Source organism: Pseudophryne corroboree, assembly GCF_028390025.1.
Source record: "Pseudophryne corroboree isolate aPseCor3 chromosome 3 unlocalized genomic scaffold, aPseCor3.hap2 SUPER_3_unloc_16, whole genome shotgun sequence".
NCBI lineage: Eukaryota > Metazoa > Chordata > Amphibia > Anura > Myobatrachidae > Pseudophryne > Pseudophryne corroboree.
In genome coordinates, this window is record NW_026967504.1 from 1,671,458 (window position 1) to 1,693,907 (window position 22,450).

Genomic DNA, 22,450 nt, shown 5'->3' on the forward strand with positions numbered 1-22,450 from the left:
CAGGTATCTCTGAAGGAAGGTCCACCGTACTGCTAAAATGTCCACGAAAGCTGCCTGCGGATCTTTGGTCCTGGATCTATAGGATTTGGACCTTGTGATTGTGACGCGAGTCCATCAGGTCTACATCCGGCAGACCCCATCTGTTTACCAGGTTCTGGAACACTTCAGGGTGCAGAGACCATTCGCCGCTGTGGACATCCTGCCGACTGAGGAAGTCTGCTCCCCAGTTGAGGATTCCTGGCAGAAACACAGCCGAGATGGCCGGAAGGCGAGTTTCGGCCCACTGGAGCATGCGCTCCACCACTGCCATAGCCAGATGGCTGTGAGTGCTCCCTTGGTGGTTTAGATAGGCAACTGCAGTGGCATTGTCGGACTAAATCTGAACAGGCCTGCCTTGGAGGAGATCCTGAGCCTGAACGAAAGCTCTGTAGACTGCCCGAAGTTCTAGGACATTGATTGGCAAGCAACTTTCGTCTGGAGACCACCGACCCGGAAAGACGTGAGGACCACCCAATCCAGAATCCATAAAAGGACATCCTTTGTCTAAGTGTGACATCTCTAGCCACCAGGTGAGAGACAGATGTACCTCCAGAGATAGTACCATCTTCTCAGCCCTGATCCAACGATACTGCCTGTTCCACCTGGAAAGGATCATATGTTGTAGGGGCCTGGAGTGAAACGGAGCATACTCCACCATATCGAAGGTGGAGACCAAGGACCCCAGAACCTGCATTGCGGAATGTATGGACACCCGGAGATTGTGCAGTAAGTTGTGGACCATTGACTGCAGTTTGGTAACTTTGTCCACTGGCAGGAAGAGCCTCTGTTCCCACAAATCCAGGAGAGCCCCTAGATGCAACATCTGTTGTGAAGGGACAAGGAAGGGCTTTTGCCAATTGATCAGCCACCCGTGGGTCTGTAGAAAGGCAATGGTTATTTGAAGGTAGCAGTGCAAAACTTCCTCAGATTGTGCCAGGAGCAACAAGTCGTCCAAATATGGGAGCACACTGATCCCTTGACGACGCAGCTGAGCACCAATCACCGCCATTAGCTTGGTAAATACCCATGGAGCCGTAGCCAGCCCAAAGGGTAGTGCCTGAAACTGGTAATACTGTGGCAGAACAGCAAAGCGGAGGAATCTCTGATGAGTAGGTTCTATAGGAACATGTAGGTAGGCATCCTGAGTATCCAGGGATACCATAAAGTCCCCTGGCTCTGACATCAGAGCAATAGACCGTATTGTTTAAATACAGAATCTGGGCACCCGCAAAAACTTGTTAAGAGATTTCAGACTGAGGATATGCCGATAGGTCCCATTGGGTTACTGAATCAGGAAAAGGGGGTAGTGAAAACCCTTCCTCTGTTGTTCTTGAGAAACAGGGATAATAACCCCTACGTTCAGTAAAAAATTAACAGCTCCTTGGAGCGCCATGGCTGCGCCTTGATCCAATGGAGGAGTCGTGCAAAAAAACTGCTGGGGTGGCGGTCTCACAAATGAGAGGGGATACCCGTGAGGTCACTTCTCGCACCCAGGCGTCTATAGTTGACTGGAGCTATGAGACTGCGAATCGCAGAAGTATGCCTGCCACCCTGGGGTCCCACAGGAGTAGGCCCGCCTCGTCAAGTGGAGGGCTTATCCCTCTGCTTGGGGTTCAGGGAATCTGGCCATCCAGGTTTACTTAGTCTGTGACTTAGCTGCCTTGCTGGAGACAACCTACCATGGAAAAGCCTGCCCTTTCACTTTGCCTTGAAACCGAAAATTCCAAAAGAAAGACATCCCAGCCTTGGGGTTAGATGCTGACGGCAAAAAAGCAGATTTAGAAGCGGACAGTGTAGACACAATATTATCCAATTCTGCACCAAACAGAATGTTTCCAGCGAAAGGCAGAACTTCCAACGCCCTTTTAGACTCTGAATCCGCCATCCAGGAGTGTAGCCAGAGTACACAGCGAGCTACCACTGAAGTAGTTGAGGCCCTGGAAGCCAACAGACTCGTATCCCAGGATGCCTCTTCTATATATCGGGCTGATTTCTTGAGGTTAGCAATAAGAGACAGCTGGTCTATGGAACCATCTAACTTCAGACTGTCCTCTAGTGCATCAGCACAATTAATGTGGATGAGTGCACCAGGCGTGCCACGTGAACATCCACACGAGGGGGAATTTCCCATTTAGCACACTCTCCTTGTGGTAAAGGGTAACGAGATGCTCTTAGGCACCAGGACCTTCTTACTAGGAGCATTCCAAGCTTCCTGAAGGAGTTCAGCATGATACTCAGTGAGGGAACTCAGCCTTAACCACCTTCTGACGCTTAAAGATGATCCTCCTCACCCGACAAAGAGCCAGAGAGAGAGAGGTGTCCAACTCTTCCTCTGAGGACTCCAGAGTCTAACCACTGTGTAGACTGTAAGGATAACAGAGAGAGAGAGAGAGAAAGAGAGAGAGAGGTGTCCAACTCTTCCTCTGAGGACTCCAGAGTCTGGCCACTGTGTAGACTGTAAGGATAACACAGAGAGAGAGAGAGAGAGAGGTGTCCAACTCTTCCTCTGAGGACTCCAGAGTCTGACAACTGTGTAGACTGTAAGGAAAACAGAGAGAGGTGTCCAACTCTTCCTCTGAGGACTCCAGAGTCTGACCACTGTCTAGACTGTAAGGATAACAGAGAGCGCTTATGTGCCACACTCATCTGAGGACGGTCTGCTGCAACAACTGCTGAGAGGTGGCCGACGTGTGGTCTGAGTAGGTCAATAAATTCATCCATGGAGAATACCCCGGGGAATGCAATGCATGGGGCAATTGCTGCAGAAACCCCACATTAGGCAGCAAAGCAGGAGGCACCAATCGCTCCACCTGTGCAAAAGAAGCCACCCAGGGTGACTCCTGCACAGGGCCTGGTTGGAGCAGCCGTTGTAGGTTTGGCACATAGCATTTATCACAAATGTTCCTGCACAAGGTCCTGTGGAGATAATGCTGCCGCACAGGCCTTACATGGAACCAGCACAGGTGCTATATCCTCTTTCTTACACTTTGGAAGACCAGAAGCTAAGCACACACAATGTCCAGCTCTAGCAACTGCAGATGTGACGGCCTTCACAAACCACAAAGTCATTGTGAAGTACCACAGCCCGGAACACCTGTACTCACATGTAAGGGACAGATACAATGCAGTCACACAGCCCGGAACACCTGCACTCACATGTAAGGGATAGATACAATGCAGTCACACAGCCCGGAACACCTGCACTCACATGTAAGGGATAGCTACAATGCAGTCACACAGCCCGGAACACCTGTACTCACATGTAAGGGATAGCTACAATGCAGTCACACAGCCCGGAACACCTGCACTCACATGTAAGGGATAGATACAATGTAGTCACACAGCCCGGAACACCTGCACTCACATGTAAGGGACAGATACAATGCAGTCACACAGCCCGGAACACCTGCACTCACATGTAAGGGATAGATACAATGCAGTCACACAGCCCGGAACACCTGTACTCACATGTAAGGGATAGATACAATGCAGTCACACAGCCCGGAACACCTGCACTCACATGTAAGGGATAGATACAATGCAGACACACAGCCCGGAACACCTGCACTCACATGTAAGGGATAGATACAATGCAGTCACACAGCCCGGAACACCTGCACTCACATGTAAGGGATAGATACAATGCCGTCACACAGCCCGGAACACCTGCACTCACATGTAAGGGATAGATACAATGCAGTCACACAGCCCGGAACACGTGCACTCACATGTAAGGGACAGATACAATGCAGTCACACAGCCCGGAACACCTGCAGTCACATGTAAGGGATAGATACAATGCAGTCACACAGCCCGGAACACCTGCACTCACATGTAAGGGATAGATACAATGCAGTCACACAGCCCGGAACACCTGTACTCACATGTAAGGGATAGATACAATGCAGTCACACAGCCCGGAACACCTGTACTCACATGTAAGGGATAGATACAATGCAGTCACACAGCCCGGAACACCTGCACTCACATGTAAGGGACAGATACAATGCAGTCACACAGCCCGGAACACCTGCAGTCACATGTAAGGGATAGATACAATGCAGTCACACAGCCCGGAACACCTGCACTCACATGTAAGGGATAGATACAATGCAGTCACACAGCCCGGAACACCTGCACTCACATGTAAGGGACAGATACAATGCAGTCACACAGCCCGGAACACCTGCACTCACATGTAAGGGATAGATACAATGCAGTCACACACCTGTACTCACATGTAAGGGATAGATACAATGCAGTCACACAGCCCGGAACACCTGTACTCACATGTAAGGGATAGATACAATGCAGTCACATGTAAGGGATAGATACAATGCAGTCACACAGCCCGGAACACCTGCACTCACATGTAAGGGATAGATACAATGCAGTCACACACCTGTACTCACATGTAAGGGACAGATACAATGCAGTCACACAGCCCGGAACACCTGTACTCACATGTAAGGGATAGATACAATGCAGTCACACAGCCCGGAACACCTGCAGTCACATGTAAGGGACAGATACAATGCAGTCACACACCTGTACTCACATGTAAGGGACAGATACAATGCAGTCACACAGCCCGGAACACCTGCAGTCACATGTAAGGGATAGATACAATGCAGTCACACAGCCCGGAACACCTGCAGTCACATGTAAGGGACAGATACAATGCAGTCACACAGCCCGGAACACCTGTACTCACATGTAAGGGATAGATACAATGCAGTCACACAGCCCGGAACACCTGCACTCACATGTAAGGGATAGATACAATGTAGTCACACAGCCCGGAACACCTGCACTCACATGTAAGGGACAGATACAATGCAGTCACACAGCCCGGAACACCTGCACTCACATGTAAGGGATAGATACAATGCAGTCACACAGCCCGGAACACCTGCACTCACATGTAAGGGATAGCTACAATGAAGTACCACAACCCGGAACACCTGTACTCACATGTAAGGGATAGCTACAATGAAGTACCACAACCCGGAACACCTGTACTCACATGTAAGGGATAGTTACAATGAAGTACCACAACCCGGAACACCTGTACTCACATGTAAGGGATAGCTACAATGAAGTACCACAACCCGGAACACCTGTACTCACATGTAAGGGATAGCTACAATGAAGTACCACAACCCGGAACACCTGTACTCACATGTAAGGGATAGCTACAATGAAGTACCACAACCCGGAACACCTGCACTCACATGTAAGGGATAGATACAATGCAGTCACACAGCCCGGAACACCTGTACTCACATGTAAGGGATAGATACAATGCAGTCACACACCTGTACTCACATGTAAGGGATAGATACAATGCAGTCACACAGCCCGGAACACCTGTACTCACATGTAAGGGATAGATACAATGCAGTCACACAGCCCGGAACACCTGCACTCACATGTAAGGGATAGATACAATGCAGTCACACAGCCCGGAACACCTGTACTCACATGTAAGGGATAGATACAATGCAGTCACACAGCCCGGAACACCTGTACTCACATGTAAGGGATAGATACAATGCAGTCACACAGCCCGGAACACCTGCACTCACATGTAAGGGATAGATACAATGCAGTCACACAGCCCGGAACACCTGCACTCACATGTAGGGGATAGATACAATGCAGTCACACAGCCCGGAACACCTGCACTCACATGTAAGGGACAGATACAATGCAGTCACACAGCCCGGAACACCTGCACTCACATGTAAGGGACAGATACAATGCAGTCACACAGCCCGGAACACCTGCACTCACATGTAAGGGACAGATACAATGCAGTCACACAGCCCGGAACACCTGCACTCACATGTAAGGGATAGATACAATGCAGTCACACAGCCCGGAACACCTGTACTCACATGTAAGGGATAGATACAATGCAGTCACACAGCCCGGAACACCTGCACTCACATTTAAGGGATAGATACAATGCAGTCACACACCTGTACTCACATGTAAGGGATAGGTACAATGCAGTCACACAGCCCGGAACACCTGCAGTCACATGTAAGGGATAGATACAATGCAGTCACACAGCCCGGAACACCTGTACTCACATGTAAGGGATAGATACAATGCAGTCACACAGCCCGGAACACCTGCAGTCACATGTAAGGGATAGATACAATGCAGTCACACAGCCCGGAACACCTGCAGTCACATGTAAGGGACAGATACAATGCAGTCACACAGCCCGGAACACCTGTACTCACATGTAAGGGATAGATACAATGCAGTCACACAGCCCGGAACACCTGCACTCACATGTAAGGGATAGATACAATGCAGTCACACAGCCCGGAACACCTGCACTCACATGTAAGAGATAGATACAATGCAGTCACACAGCCCGGAACACCTGCACTCACATGTAAGGGACAGATACAATGCAGTCATACAGCCCGGAACACCTGCACTCACATGTAAGGGATAGATACAATGCAGTCACACAGCCCGGAACACCTGCAGTCACATGTAAGGGACAGATACAATGCAGTCACACACCTGTACTCACATGTAAGGGACAGATACAATGCAGTCACACAGCCCGGAACACCTGCAGTCACATGTAAGGGATAGATACAATGCAGTCACACAGCCCGGAACACCTGCAGTCACATGTAAGGGACAGATACAATGCAGTCACACAGCCCGGAACACCTGTACTCACATGTAAGGGATAGATACATTGCAGTCACACAGCCCGGAACACCTGCACTCACATGTAAGGGATAGATACAATGTAGTCACACAGCCCGGAACACCTGCACTCACATGTAAGGGACAGATACAATGCAGTCACACAGCCCGGAACACCTGCACTCACATGTAAGGGATAGATACAATGCAGTCACACAGCCCGGAACACCTGTACTCACATGTAAGGGACAGATACAATGCAGTCACACAGCCCGGAACACCTGCACTCACATGTAAGGGATAGATACAATGCAGTCACACAGCCCGGAACACCTGTACTCACATGTAAGGGATAGCTACAATGAAGTACCACAACCCGGAACACCTGTACTCACATGTAAGGGATAGCTACAATGAAGTACCACAACCCGGAACACCTGTACTCACATGTAAGGGATAGCTACAATGAAGTACCACAACCCGGAACACCTGTACTCACATGTAAGGGATAGATACAATGCAGTCACACAGCCCGGAACACCTGCACTCACATGTAAGGGATAGATACAATGCAGTCACACAGCCCGGAACACCTGTACTCACATGTAAGGGATAGATACAATGCAGTCACACAGCCCGGAACACCTGCACTCACATGTAAGGGATAGATACAATGCAGTCACACAGCCCGGAACACCTGCACTCACATGTAAGGGATAGATACAATGCAGTCACATGTAAGGGATAGATACAATGCAGTCACACACCTGTACTCACATGTAAGGGATAGATACAATGCAGTCACATGTAAGGGACAGATACAGTGCAGTCACACAGCCCGGAACACCCGCACTCACATGTAAGGGACAGATACAATGCAGTCACACACCTGTACTCACATGTAAGGGACAGATACAATGCAGTCACACAGCCCGGAACACCTGTACTCACATGTAAGGGATAGATACAATGCAGTCACACAGCCCGGAACACCTGTACTCACATGTAAGGGACAGATACAATGCAGTCACACAGCCCGGAACACCTGTACTCACATGTAAGGGATAGATACAATGCAGTCACACAGCCCGGAACACCTGCACTCACATGTAAGGGATAGATACAATGCAGTCACACAGCCCGGAACACCTGTACTCACATGTAAGGGACAGATACAATGCAGTCACACAGCCCGGAACACCTGTACTCACATGTAAGGGATAGATACAATGCAGTCACACAGCCCGGAACACCTGCACTCACATGTAAGGGATAGATACAATGCAGTCACACAGCCCGGAACACCTGTACTCACATGTAAGGGACAGATACAATGCAGTCATACAGCCCGGAACACCTGCACTCACATGTAAGGGATAGATACAATGCAGTCACACAGCCCGGAACACCTGTACTCACATGTAAGGGACAGATACAATGCAGTCATACAGCCCGGAACACCTGCACTCACATGTAAGGGACAGATACAATGCAGTCACACACCTGTACTCACATGTAAGGGACAGATACAATGCAGTCACACAGCCCGGAACACCTGCAGTCACATGTAAGGGATAGATACAATGCAGTCACACAGCCCGGAACACCTGCACTCACATGTAAGGGATAGATACAATGCAGTCACACAGCCCGGAACACCTGCAGTCACATGTAAGGGATAGATACAATGCAGTCACACAGCCCGGAACACCTGCACTCACATGTAAGGGATAGATACAATGCAGTCACACAGCCCGGAACACCTGTACTCACATGTAAGGGACAGATACAATGCAGTCACACAGCCCGGAACACCTGCAGTCACATGTAAGGGACAGATACAATGCAGTCACACACCTGTACTCACATGTAAGGGACAGATACAATGCAGTCACACAGCCCGGAACACCTGCAGTCACATGTAAGGGATAGATACAATGCAGTCACACAGCCCGGAACACCTGCACTCACATGTAAGGGATAGATACAATGCAGTCACACAGCCCGGAACACCTGCAGTCACATGTAAGGGATAGATACAATGCAGTCACACAGCCCGGAACACCTGCAGTCACATGTAAGGGACAGATACAATGCAGTCACACAGCCCGGAACACCTGTACTCACATGTAAGGGATAGATACAATGCAGTCACACAGCCCGGAACACCTGTACTCACATGTAAGGGATAGATACAATGCAGTCACACAGCCCGGAACACCTGCACTCACATGTAAGGGATAGATACAATGCAGTCACACAGCCCGGAACACCTGTACTCACATGTAAGGGGCAGATACAATGCAGTCACACAGCCCGGAACATCTGCACTCACATGTAAGGGATAGATACAATGCAGTCACACAGCCCGGAACATCTGCACTCACATGTAAGGGGTAGATACAATGCAGTCACACAGCCCGGAACACCTGCACTCACATGTAAGGGACAGATACAATGCAGTCACACAGCCCGGAACACCTTCACTCACATGTAAGGGATAGATACAATGCAGTCACACAGCCCAGAACACCTGCACTCACATGTAAGGGACAGATACAATGCAGTCACACAGCCCGGAACACCTGTACTCACATGTAAGGAATAGCTACAATGCAGTCACACAGCCCGGAACACCTGCACTCACATGTAAGGGATAGATACAATGCAGTCACACAGCCCGGAACACCTGCACTCACATGTAAGGGATAGATACAATGCAGTCACACAGCCCGGAACACCTGCACTCACATGTAAGAAACAGATACATTGCAGTCACACAGCCCGGAACACCTGCAGTCACATGTAAGGGATAGATACAATGCAGTCACACAGCCCGGAACACCTGCAGTCACATGTAAGGGATAGATAAAATGCAGTCACACAGTCCGGAACACCTGCAGTCACATGTAAGGGACAGATACAATGCAGTCACACAGCCCGGAACACCCGCACTCACATGTAAGGGATAGATACAATGCAGTCACACAGCCCGGAACACCTGCACTCACATGTAAGGGATAGATACAATGCAGTCACACAGCCCGGAACACCTGCACTCACATGTAAGGGATAGATACAATGCAGTCACACAGCCCGGAACACCTGCACTCACATGTAAGGGATAGATACAATGCAGTCACACTGCCCGGAACACCTGTACTCACATGTAAGGGATAGATACAATGCAGTCACACAGCCCGGAACACCTGCACTCACATGTAAGGGACAGATACAATGCAGTCACACAGCCCGGAACACCTGTACTCACATGTAAGGGATAGATACAATGCAGTCACACAGCCCGGAACACCTGCACTCACATGTAAGGGATAGATACAATGCAGTCACACAGCAGAGCTAGCACCAGTCACACACAATACAAGTACATAACAATTACAATGGGCACTGACGTCATCTACTCACACCACAGTGGTAGGTAGGACTAGTGCATGTATAACCTGGCCACTTCTGGAGACAGAACCCAGCATTCCCAGAGCCTGGCATCACACTCATTCCCATTGGAATGTCACTCAGAGACTCTTATAAGGGAAGCATGTGGGGGAGGGGCAGCCGAGAGGGAATCCCAGCTGTGGAATCTGGTTCTGGGAGAGGACCTACCTACCCTGGCTGACATCACCCACCAGGCACCCTGGCCTCCATTATCCTATATATATATTATATGCATGCCCTGGTGGTCTAGTGTAACCCGTAGCAGCAGCCAGGGATCACATCAGAGCCTGCGGAAGCACGGACTGCATGTATTGTGGGTCCCACGTGCCGGAGAATGCCTTACCTGTCCTCCGGGTGCAGTCCTGGGCCCTGGATGCTGTACTAGCGTGGCGATCAGGAAGTAACCATGCCGGAATCATCAGTCTCTTAGCCTCACTGACGTTGCGGCACCAGCGGGGGATTGTTGGAGCAGCGGCGGCAGCGCTCAGAGAGACTCCCAGCGCTGCTCATTCATTCCTCTCCGCTGTGTGACCGGTGCTCCGGCTTCTGCCAGCACCAACACTAAAACTGCCCACTAGCCAGGGGCGGGGTACATGGGGAGGAGGTCCGGAGCATCCTGGGAAATAAAAGCTTAACTGTGTGATGCCCGGTCGACTCCTACCACCTAGACCCCGATGTAAGGACTGTGGATCACTATGGACCCTAATGAAGAAAACGCCTTTAACAAAAAACACCCGATACAAATGTTGCTGCCGACGGACGCAATATTAGCATTTCAGATCACCACCCCCGGGGGAGGCGAGCTGAAATTCGCAAAACTTTTCGTGATCGCGCCCATGACGTTAGTTGGGTTAAGTAGCTTTACAAAGCTAATCCAGACTGCTATGGGCAAGATATGCCGAACAATGGGGGACAGTTGAATATTGCCCCGCAAACTCCTGTCACTGTAGACGTGAGATCGGGCGCGATATTACAATTGAATATCACCCCTTGTGTTATAAACACCCAACTGAGAACAGGGCTGATGGTCCTAGACTGCACCACTGGGCAGATACATTTCCATCATTAGTCTGTACTGACTGGCGACCAAACTAATTAAGGGCATGGAGACGATGGAATACAAGGAAAGGCATGTTTACATTGGAAAAGCGGAGACTAAGAGGGGATATGATCAACATCTACAAATATATAAGGGGACAATACACAAAGCTTGCACGGGACCTGTTTTTGGTTAGATCAACACAGAGGACTCGTGGACACTCACTCAGGTTAGAGGAGAGGAGATTCCGCACAATACGGCGTGAAGGCTTTTTCACGGTAAGGACAATACGTGTTTGGAATTCCCTGCCCGAGGCAGTTGTAATGGCGGAATCTGTCAACACCTTTAAGAATGGGTTAGATAAATATTCCTACTGGATAAGGATATCCAGGGGTATGGTGCATAGTCATACATTATAGTTACTATAAAAAGGGATAGAATGCAACGGCTGACAGCAGCATCAGTCAGAAATTTTAGTCAAACCATCATGCATAGGACACCACAAATAGGTTGAACTCGATGGACAATTGTCTTTTTTCAACATCAGATACTATGTTACTATGACAGAGGAGGGTGTAGGATAAGAGATTGCTGTAGTGACTGAGCAATGAGAATATGTGACTTCTGTAATAAGTGTTTATTACTCACCTGTGCTGAAATCTGTAGGGATCTCCTCCTCCTTACACTGCTGATCACCCCTCACATACGCCTCTTCTTCTCCCGCTATATCTTCTGCCTTTATATCAGTCACATACGTCTCTTCTTCTCCCGCTATATCTTCTGCCTTTATATCAGTCACATACGTCTCTTCTTCTCCTTCTATATCTTCTGCCTTTATATCAGTCACATACGTCTCTTCTTCTCCCTCTATATCTTCTGCCTTTATATCAGTCACATACGTCTCTTCTTCTCCCTCTATATCTTCTGCCTTTATATCAGTCAGACAGTCATCCTAAATAGCCAACAAAACAATATACATTAATAATGTCTGATTTCTGATAGTGTAATATCAGTGTATAAAACACACAGCTTCTCTACAGATCATATAGTTACAGTCACTTTAGTATATTGGGGAGACCCTAAATCCCACCTACCTGATCCTCCTGTGGGATTCTGTGATTCTCCTCTGTACAGTCCTGGGAATACAGAGGACGGGGACATCTCTCTGGGGTATCTCTGTTACTGGGTCCATCTGTAGGAGACACACAGTGACTGAGTACAGTGTATATATGTGATTATCAGATGATGTGTGTATATAGGGGGCCCCATACCTGCTCTCCCCTGTACAATACATGACAGTCTCCTCTTACCCAGTGATGTGAGGGGCCGGTGATTCTCCATCATCACGTCCTTGTACAGACCCCTGTGTTCCTCTATATATTCCCCCCTCCTGCATGGAGACATAGACAGTGACATCCTGACACCTTATAGGAACCTGACACACACAGTGATACAGTCATCACCCAGACACATCCCCTGGTGTTACTGTATAATGTCCCATTCCCAGCAGTCACCTCTCCAGTCATCACCCAGACACATCCCCTGGTGTTACTGTATAATGTCCCATTCCCAGCAGTCACCTCTCCAGTCATCACCCAGACACATCCCCTGGTGTTACTGTATAATGTCCCATTCCCAGCAGTCACCTCTCCAGTCATCACCCAGACACATCCCCTGGTGTTACTGTATAATGTCCCATTCCCAGCAGTCTCCTCTCCAGTCATCACCCAGACACATCCCCCTGGTGTTACTGTATAATGTCACATTCCCAGCAGTCACCTCTCCAGTCATCACCCAGACACATCTCCTGGTGTTACTGTATAATGACCCATTCCCAGCAGTCACCTCTCCAGTCATCACTCAGACACATCCCCCGGTGTTACTGTATAATGCCCTATTCCAGGCAGTCACCTCTCCAGTCATCACCCAGACACATCCCCTGGTGTTACTGTATAAAGCCCCATTCCCAGCAGTCTCCTCTCCAGTCATCACCCAGACACATTCCCTGGTGTTACTGTATAATGACCCATTCCTGGCAGTCACCTTTCCAGTCATCACCCAGACACGTCCCCTGGTGTTACTGTATAATGCCCCATTCCCAGCAGTCACCTATCCAGTCATCACCCAGACACGTCCCCTGGTGTTACTGTATAATGCCCCATTCCCAGCAGTCACCTATCCAGTCATCACCCAGACACGTTCCCTGGTGTTACTGTATAATGTCCCATTCCCAGCAGTCACCTCTCCAGTCATCACCCAGACACGTCCCCTGGTGCACCTGTATAATGTCCCATTCCCGGCAGTCACCTTTCCAGTCATCACCCAGACACATTCCCTGGTGTTACTGTATAATGACCCATTCCCAGCAGTCACCTCTCCAGTCATCACCCAGACACATTCCCTGGTGTTACTGTATAATGACCCATTCCCAGCATTCACCTCTCCAGTCATCACCGAGACACGTCCCCTGGTGTTACTGTATAATGTCCCATTCCGAGCAGTCACCTCTCCAGTCATCACCCAGACACATCCCCTGGTGTTACTGTATAATGCCCCATTCCCAGCAGTCACTTCTCCAGTCATCACCCAGACACGTCCCCTGGTATTACTGTATAATGTCCCATTCCGAGCAGTCACCTCTCCAGTCATCACCCAGACACATCCCCTGGTGTTACTGTATAATGCCCCATTCCCAGCAGTCACCTCTCCAGTCATCACCCAGACACATCCCCTGGTGTTACTGTATAATGCCCCATTCCCAGCAGTCACCTCTCCAGTCATCACCCAGACACATCCCCCGGTGTTACTGTATAATGCCCCATTCCCAGCAGTCACCTCGCCAGTCATCACCCAGACACATCCCCTGGTGTTACTGTATAATGCCCCATTCCCAGCAGTCACCTCTCCAGTCATCACCCAGACACGTCCCCTGGTGTTACTGTATAATGTCCCATTCCCAGCAGTCACCTCTCCAGTCATCACCCAGACATGTCCCCTGGTGTTACTGTATAATGTCCCATTCCCAGCAGTCACCTCTCCAGTCATCACCCAGACACGTCCCCTGGCATTACTGTATAATGTCCCATTCCAAGCAGTCACCTCTCCAGTCATCACCCAGACACATCCCCTGGTGTTACTGTATAATGCCCCATTCCCAGCAGTCACCTCTCTAGTCATCACCCAGACACGTCCCCTGGTGTTACTGTATAATGTCCCATTTCCAGCAGTCACCTCTCCAGTCATCACCCAGACACGTTCCCTGGTGTTACTGTATAATGTCCCATTCCCAGCAGTCACCTCTCCAGTCATCACCCAGACACGTCCCCTGGTGCACCTGTATAATGTCCCATTCCCGGCAGTCACCTTTCCAGTCATCACCCAGACATTCCCTGGTGTTACTGTTTAATTACCCATTCCCAGCAGTCACCTCTCCAGTCATCACCCAGACACGTCCCCTGGTATTACTGTATAATGTCCCATTCCGAGCAGTCACCTCTCCAGTCATCACCCAGACACATCCCCTGGTGTTACTGTATAATGTCCCATTCCCAGCAGTCACCTCTCCAGTCATCACCCAGACACGTCCCCTGGTGTTACTGTATAATGCCCCATTCCCAGCAGTCACCTATCCAGTCATCACCCAGACACGTTCCCTGGTGTTACTGTATAATGTCCCATTCCCAGCAGTCACCTCTCCAGTCATCACCCAGACACGTCCCCTGGTGCACCTGTATAATGTCCCATTCCCGGCAGTCACCTTTCCAGTCATCACCCAGACACATCCCCTGGTGTTACTGTATAATGTCCCATTCCCAGCAGTCACCTCTCCAGTCATCACCCAGACACGTCCCCTGGTGTTACTGTATAATGCCCCATTCCCAGCAGTCACCTATCCAGTCATCACCCAGACACATTCCCTGGTGTTACTGTATAATGACCCATTCCCAGCAGTCACCTCTCCAGTCATCACCCAGACACATTCCCTGGTGTTACTGTATAATTACCCATTCCCAGCATTCACCTCTCCAGTCAGCAGCTGAATGATCTTGTTGGAGAGTTCCAGGATCTTCTGGTTATTGTACCTCATGTATCAGTGACTGAGGTGGAGGCACCGTGATGGGGCTCTGGATCCTGCTCAGTCCTACACACAATGCGATGGCTGCTGGGTGTCTCACACTCACCGGATGTCTTCTTCACTACTTTGTTAACCTGCAAAATGGAGAAGACATCAATATCAATGTAAATGCTCCGAGATCCCTCACCTCTCCAGTCATGTCCCTGTATTATTACTATAGATATAAGTGACGTCACTGTGACACCCACAGATCCACTCCCCTCCCCAGTCATGTCCCTGTATTATTACTGTAGATATTAGTGATGTCAATGTGACACTCCCAGATCCCCTTACCTCCCCAGTCATGTCCCTGTATTATTACAATGGATATAAGTGATGTCACTGTGACACTCCCAGATCCCTTCACCTTCCTAGTCATGTCCCTGTATTATTACTATAGAGATAAGCGATGTCACAGTGACATTCCCAGGAGTATGATATACATTTGCTTCATACTGCTCCAATTATCATCTGTTACACATGCCAGGGATATTATGGTCTCTGCTTTAATATAATCTAGAATTTTAGCAATATTTTCAATCCCAACAATTACATAATAAAATTAATAATAGTAATAATAATACCAGGACTCCACAAGCTGCTGTCACTGTATAATAATAACCGTACAAAAAAAAAATGCCCCCCCCTGTACAGCACTAATAACAACAACAGGACACCCCATTCTGCTCTCCTTTACAGTAATAATAAAATGACATTACAGGATGCTAACCCTGTATAATAATAACACCAGGACACTACAGGCCGCTCCCTCTGTATAACAATAATAATAACAGGACACCACTGCTGCTCCCCGTGTATAATAACAGGACACCCCATTCTGCTCTCCTTTATAGTAATAATAAAATGACATTACAGGATGCTAACCCTGTATAATAATAACACCAGGACACTACAGGCCGCTCCCTCTGTATAACAATAATAATAACAGGACACCACTGCTGCTCCCCGTGTATAATAACAGGACACCACAGGCTGCTCCCCGTGTATAATAATATCAACAGAACACCACAGGTTGCTCCCCCTGTATAATAATAATAACAACAGGACACCACAGATAGCTCACCCTGTATAATAATAATAGTAACGGGACACCACAGGCAGCTCCATCTGTATAATATTAATAACAGTACACCACAGGCCACTATCCCTGTAAAATAATAACAACAACAGTACAGCACAGGCTGCTCCCCCTGTAAAACAATCACAGGACACCACAGACTGCTCCTCCTGTAAAACAATCACAGGACACCACAGACTGCTCCCGCTGTATAATAATAATAACAACAACAGGACACCACAGACCGCTCCCCCTTTAAAACAATAATAACAGGAAACCACAGGCCGCTCCTCCTGTATAATAATAATAACAACAACAAGACACCACAGGCTGCTCCCCCTGTACAATATTAACAGGACACCACAGGCTGCTCCCCCTGTACAATAATAGTAACAGGACACAACAGGCTGCTACCCCTGTAAAATAATAACAACCGGACACCACAGGCTACTCCACGTGTATAATAATATTAGCAGAACATCACAGGCTATTCCTCCTGTATAAAAATAATAATAACAGGACACCACAGGCTGCTCCCCCTGTATCATACTTGCCTGACAGAGCATTTTCTCCCTCATGGAGAGGGTCAGGTAGGCAAGTATGCCCTGTATAGTAAGACGCCATTACCTGATGGTAGATGCTAGAATCAAGTGGGCTAAGGGACCTTTTCCGTAAGGGGGAGGAGTTACGACACAAGGGGGAGGAGCTAGGCCAGCGGGATAGTTCCTCTACTATCCACGCCACCAACTATTACCTTTAGTAATTAGGTGGTGAGCGAAGCGAGCCCGCGAGGGTACTTTTCGGGTACCCTGTTCGCCCGTAGCTCCTCCCCCTGGTGACGTACCTCCTCCCCTTAATACGTCACAAGGTCCCTTCAGCCCCTCCGATATAGAACCAACCATTACCTGATCTCTACGGACACTGAGGCTTCCTGTGTGTGGAACGGAATGCAGTGACCGGAAGTAAGGTGCAACGCACAAGCCGGAAGTAGGGAATGATAGGCACAGGCTGCTTCCTGGCGTCTGGCCCCTCCCATCCCACGCCCCGCCCTCAGCTCCGCCTTCTGTAATGACTATTACCATACATGTCCTCAGTGCAGGAGGCCGGCGGCCATTTTCCTGTAGACCAGTCCGGCAGCAGCAATAGGTTCCCTGGCCGTGTAGTGACGTCAGGAGCGGCGGCCATTTTCCCCTGGTCTGAGCTCCGCCTTCCTTCTATCATTCCCACAAGGCAGCAGGAGCAGAGAGCAGCCATTGCTGTGTCTGGCAGCAGGTAATGATATTATTATTATTATTCTATAGGCTGAGCAGCTCTGGTGTCAGGTTCTGTACTACAGGGGGAGCAGCCTCTGGTGCCTTGTTATAGTGCAGCTGGAGCAGCCTCTGGTGCTGCATTATCCCTGTACAGGTGGCTGACACTCTAGTGTCCTATTACTGTAATACAGGTAGCGCAGACCCCGCCGTTACCGTAATACAGGTGGCGCAGACCCCGCCGTTACCGTAATACAAGTAGCGCGGACCCCACCGTTACCGTAATACAGGTGGCGCAGACCCCGCCGTTACCGTAATACAGGTGACGCAGACCCCACCGTTACCGTAATACAGCGGTAGCATCCTGTGCTGTTATAGTATACAGGAGGAGCGGCCTGTGTTGTCATAATATACAGGGGTATCATCCTGTGCTGTCTTAGTATACAGGTGGAGCGGCCTGTGTTGTCATAATATACAGGGATAGCATCCTGTGCTGTCATAATATACAGATGGAGCAGCCTGTGGTGTCCTGTTATTATTATTATTATTATTATAATACAGAGGGAGCAGCCTGTGGTGTGCTGTTATTATTATTATTATTATACAGGGGGAGCAGCCTGTGCTGTCCAGTTATTATTATTAGTATTATTATAATACAGGAGGAGTAGCCTGTGGCATCCAGTTATTATTATTATTATTATTATTATTATACAGGAGGAGCAGCCTGTGGTGTCCTGTTGTTATTTTTATACAGGGGGAGTGGCCTGTAGTGTAATGTTATTATTATACAGATGGAGCGGCCTGTGGTGTCCTGTTATTATTATTATACAGGAGGAGCAGTCTGTGGTGTCCTGTTGTTATTATACAGAGGGAGCGGGCTGTGGTGTCCTGTTATTATTATTATTATACAGGAGGAGCAGCCTGTGGTGTCCTGTTGTTATTATACAGAGGGAGCGGGCTGTGGTGTCCTGTTATTATTATTATTATACAGGGGGAGCAGCCTGTTGTGTACTATTATTATTGTTTCTCTAGCATCCATAAGGGATATTGGCGTAATCTAGTACGATGGGGTATAGATGGGATCCAAAGGAGCCGGTGCACTTTAAATCTCTTCCACTGGGTGTGCTGGCTCCTCCCCTCTATGCCCCTCCCACAGGCAGTTTAGAAAATGTGCCCTCAGGAGAGGATGCCACTCTGGGGATCCAGAGAGTTTTCTTTAGTTTCTTTTCAATCTTTGTTATTTTCTGTATACTGTATACCGGAGATGGGTAACAGTATACCTGCACCGTGGGAGTTAGGAGGGGGGGGAGGAGCGGTCACCGGCCTTGCAAGGTGTCGGAGCTGCTTCCCCGCTGTTGTACAGGAGGCACTGCGCCTTAGCGGTCACAATCGCCGCACACCCCTAATAGTAGCCTGAAGGTGAGGAATGTGGTGATTACAAACCGCGGCCCCGCTAGGGGGGTCCCCCGGTTCATGGTGCTGCAAACACGCAGGGGTGGCATATGGGACCCTCCTGGGGCAGACCCACTATAGCCGCCTGTGTACACTGGCAAGCAGTAGTGAAAACAGGTATTTATATTATGTTTCTCTTATGTCCTAGAGAATGCTGGGGTTCCATTTAGTACCATGGGGTATAGACGGGTCCTTTGGGAGCCATGGGCACTTTAAGAGTTTAATAGTGTGGGCTGGCTCCTCCCTCTATGCCCCTCCTACCAGACAGTTTAGAAAATGTGCCCAGAGCAGCCGGTCACAGCTAGGGGAACTCCTAGGAGTTTTCTTAGGTGTTTATTTTCTAGAGTTAGTTAGGTTACAGGAAGGCTGCTGGCAACAGACTCCCTGCTTCGTGGGACTTAGGGGGGGGGGGGAATAGGAACCAACTTCCTGAAGAGTTAATGGTTCTCTACTCCGCTGACAGGACACTGAGCTCCTGAGGGTGCTGATCACAAGCCCACGAGGCGACCGCTCACTCCCGCAGCACGGCCGCCACCCCCTAACAGAGCCAGAAGAAAGAAGAGTGGTGATTATAACGCCGGTGCCCCGGGAAGCGGGTCGCCGCGAGAATGGCGGCACAAGGGTGGGAGCGCAGCTCTGACAGGCTGTTCTCCGGAAGGCTCAGCGGACACACGGTGTTAGGCGCAGTGAGGGGCATCCTGGGACAGCGCAATACCCTACACTGGTCAAAATAACTTTCAAGGTCTAATCCACTGTTTGCCGCAGAAATACCTCAGGCCAGTATAATCTCTAAGTGCGGGAAGACGCGCCATTACAGGGGGCGGAGCTTCTCCTCAGAGCGGATCCAGCACTCACCAGCGCCATTTCCTCCCTGCAGATCATAGGAACAGAACGCTGCCCTCCACATAAATCCAGCATACCTCTGCGGTACCAGGGTGTTATAGACAGGGAAGGGGGGGGAGGGTGATTATAGTACTGAGTACCCTATTAAGGTTAGTTAGTCAGCGCCGGGCTTTTATCATAATAACTGCCTACAGGGGCGCTGTGTGGCTGCTCCTTATACTCTGTGACTCTCTGAAGGTACTCTGGGGGAAACTGTATCTGACTCTGACATTTTCCTGTGTGAGTGTGTGTAAGTGTGTATATCCACATTGCCATGTCTAAGGACTCTGTGTCCTGTGCTGCAGAGTGTGTATCTTCTACCGGGGAGTCTATACTATCCTCAAAACTGTACTGATCAGGCTTCTGGGGCAGAACCCCCAGGGGTGGCCTCAGCAAGGTGTACTATACCGTATTTTTATACAAATATATCCCATACTGGGAAGGAGCCACAGCTGTGCCTCTCACCCCAACTCTGTACCCTAGAAAGCGTAGTCTTGCCCAAATAATGCATATGAGGGGTGTAACATATGATTGAGGCTATTAGGGATGAGGAATCTTATTAAAATAAGAATTTACTCACCAGTAATTCTATTTCTCGTAGTCCGTAGTGGATGCTGGGAACTCCGTAAGGACCATGGGGAATAGACGGGCTCCGCAGGAGACTGGGCACTCTAAAGAAAAGATTAGGTACTATCTGGTGTGCACTGGCTCCTCCCTCTATGCCCCTCCTCCAGACCTCAGTTAGGGAAACTGTGCCCGGAAGAGCTGACACTACAAGAAAGGATTTTTGGAATCCAGGGTAAGACTCATACCAGCCACACCAATCACACTGTACAACTTGTGATAACCATACCCAGTTAACATTATGAACAACAACTGAGCCTCACTCAACGGATGGCTCATAACAATAACCCTTATTAAGCAATAACTATATACACGTATTGCAGAAAGTCCGCACTTGGGACGGGCGCCCAGCATCCACTACGGACTATGAGAAATAGAATTACCGGTGAGTACATTTTTATTTTCTCTGACGTCCTAGTGGATGCTGGGTACTCCGTAAGGACCATGGGGATTATACCAAAGCTCCCAAACGGGCGGGAGAGTGCGGATGACTCTGCAGCACTGAATGAGCAAACACAAGGTCCTCCTCAGCCAGGGTATCAAACTTGTAGAACTTTGCAAAGGTGTTTGAACCCGACCAAGTAGCCGCTCGGCAAAGCTGTAAAGCCGAGACCCCTCGGGCAACCGCCCAAGAAGAGCCCACCTTCCTTGTGGAATGGGCTTTTACCGATTTTGGATGCGGCAATCCAGCCGCAGAATGAGCTAGCTGAATCGTGCTACAGATCCAGCGAGCTAAAGTTTGCTTTGAAGCAGGAGCACCCAGCTTGTTGGGTGCATGCAGGATAAACAGCGAGTCAATTTTCCTGACTCCAGCCGTCCTGGCTACATAGATTTTCAAAGCCCTGACTACATGAAGTAACTTGGAGTCCTCCAAGTCCCGAGTAGCCGCAGGCACCACAATAGGTTGGTTCAAATGAAACGATGATACCACCTTTGGGAGAAATTGGGGACGAATCCTCAATTCTGTCCTCTCCATATGGAAGATCAGATATGGGCTTTTACATGACAAAGCCGCCAATTCTGACACACGCTGAAGGGTTAACTAATCTGTGCTTTGTAAATATTACTTTTTATATGATCAACTTCCTTATAATAGTTACAGTGTAAAAGTGAATATTTCTACCTCCCTAATGAAGGGTTAAAACATGCTATATGAACTGTTATGTGTTTGCATAGATACGTACTACCCTGTGTCGGGTACCTTTATCTGCTCATACAATACCAGGCTTGTATGTGTCTGCTTTTCAAGGACAGTTCTATACCAGATGAAACCTGTTATTTCTACTTTTGAGTGTTACCAAATATCCTGTGTTACAGACTTTGTTAAATGTTTTGAGAAACTTGTAGAAAACCCATATATGGACATCCGCCTTATCAATTCTGCCTGGTAACTACTAACGAGCCAATGAGAGTGTAACAACATGTCAGTTACACCCATATGCGTTGTCTTTTATACTTTTGTTAATCTCATAATAAACCAGTGTGAATTTTTACTGCTTGTGTTGTGCATGTAACTCATAGCATGAAGGTTTACACTCACAGACGTCTAAGAGGCCATCACATCGAGGGTTAAAGAATATAGGGGCACTCCTTTCAAGTGGGGGCTACGTCCGCGATTCAGTGATCGTCCCCAGATGGTAAGATAGAGAATTTATTGTCTGTCTTTGCCATACGGGATTGCGGTCATACACTGAAGCTGAATCCGTGTCAGTGTTCTGGGAACACGTGACCAAACATCTTTAATGTCTGGGACTTAAAGATACGTCTGAGAAGGGACCAGGGGTCCAAGCGCAATTCTCCAAAGACGTTAGTATCTGGGATACTTAAAATAGACCTGG

The 22,450-nt window shown here is 48.9% G+C and overlaps 1 pseudogene; it reads left to right on the forward strand.

Moving 5' to 3' along the window:
* LOC134983473 (zinc finger protein 850-like) overlaps positions 1-22,450 on the forward strand; it is a 407,077-nt pseudogene that overhangs the window by 295,104 nt on the left and 89,523 nt on the right.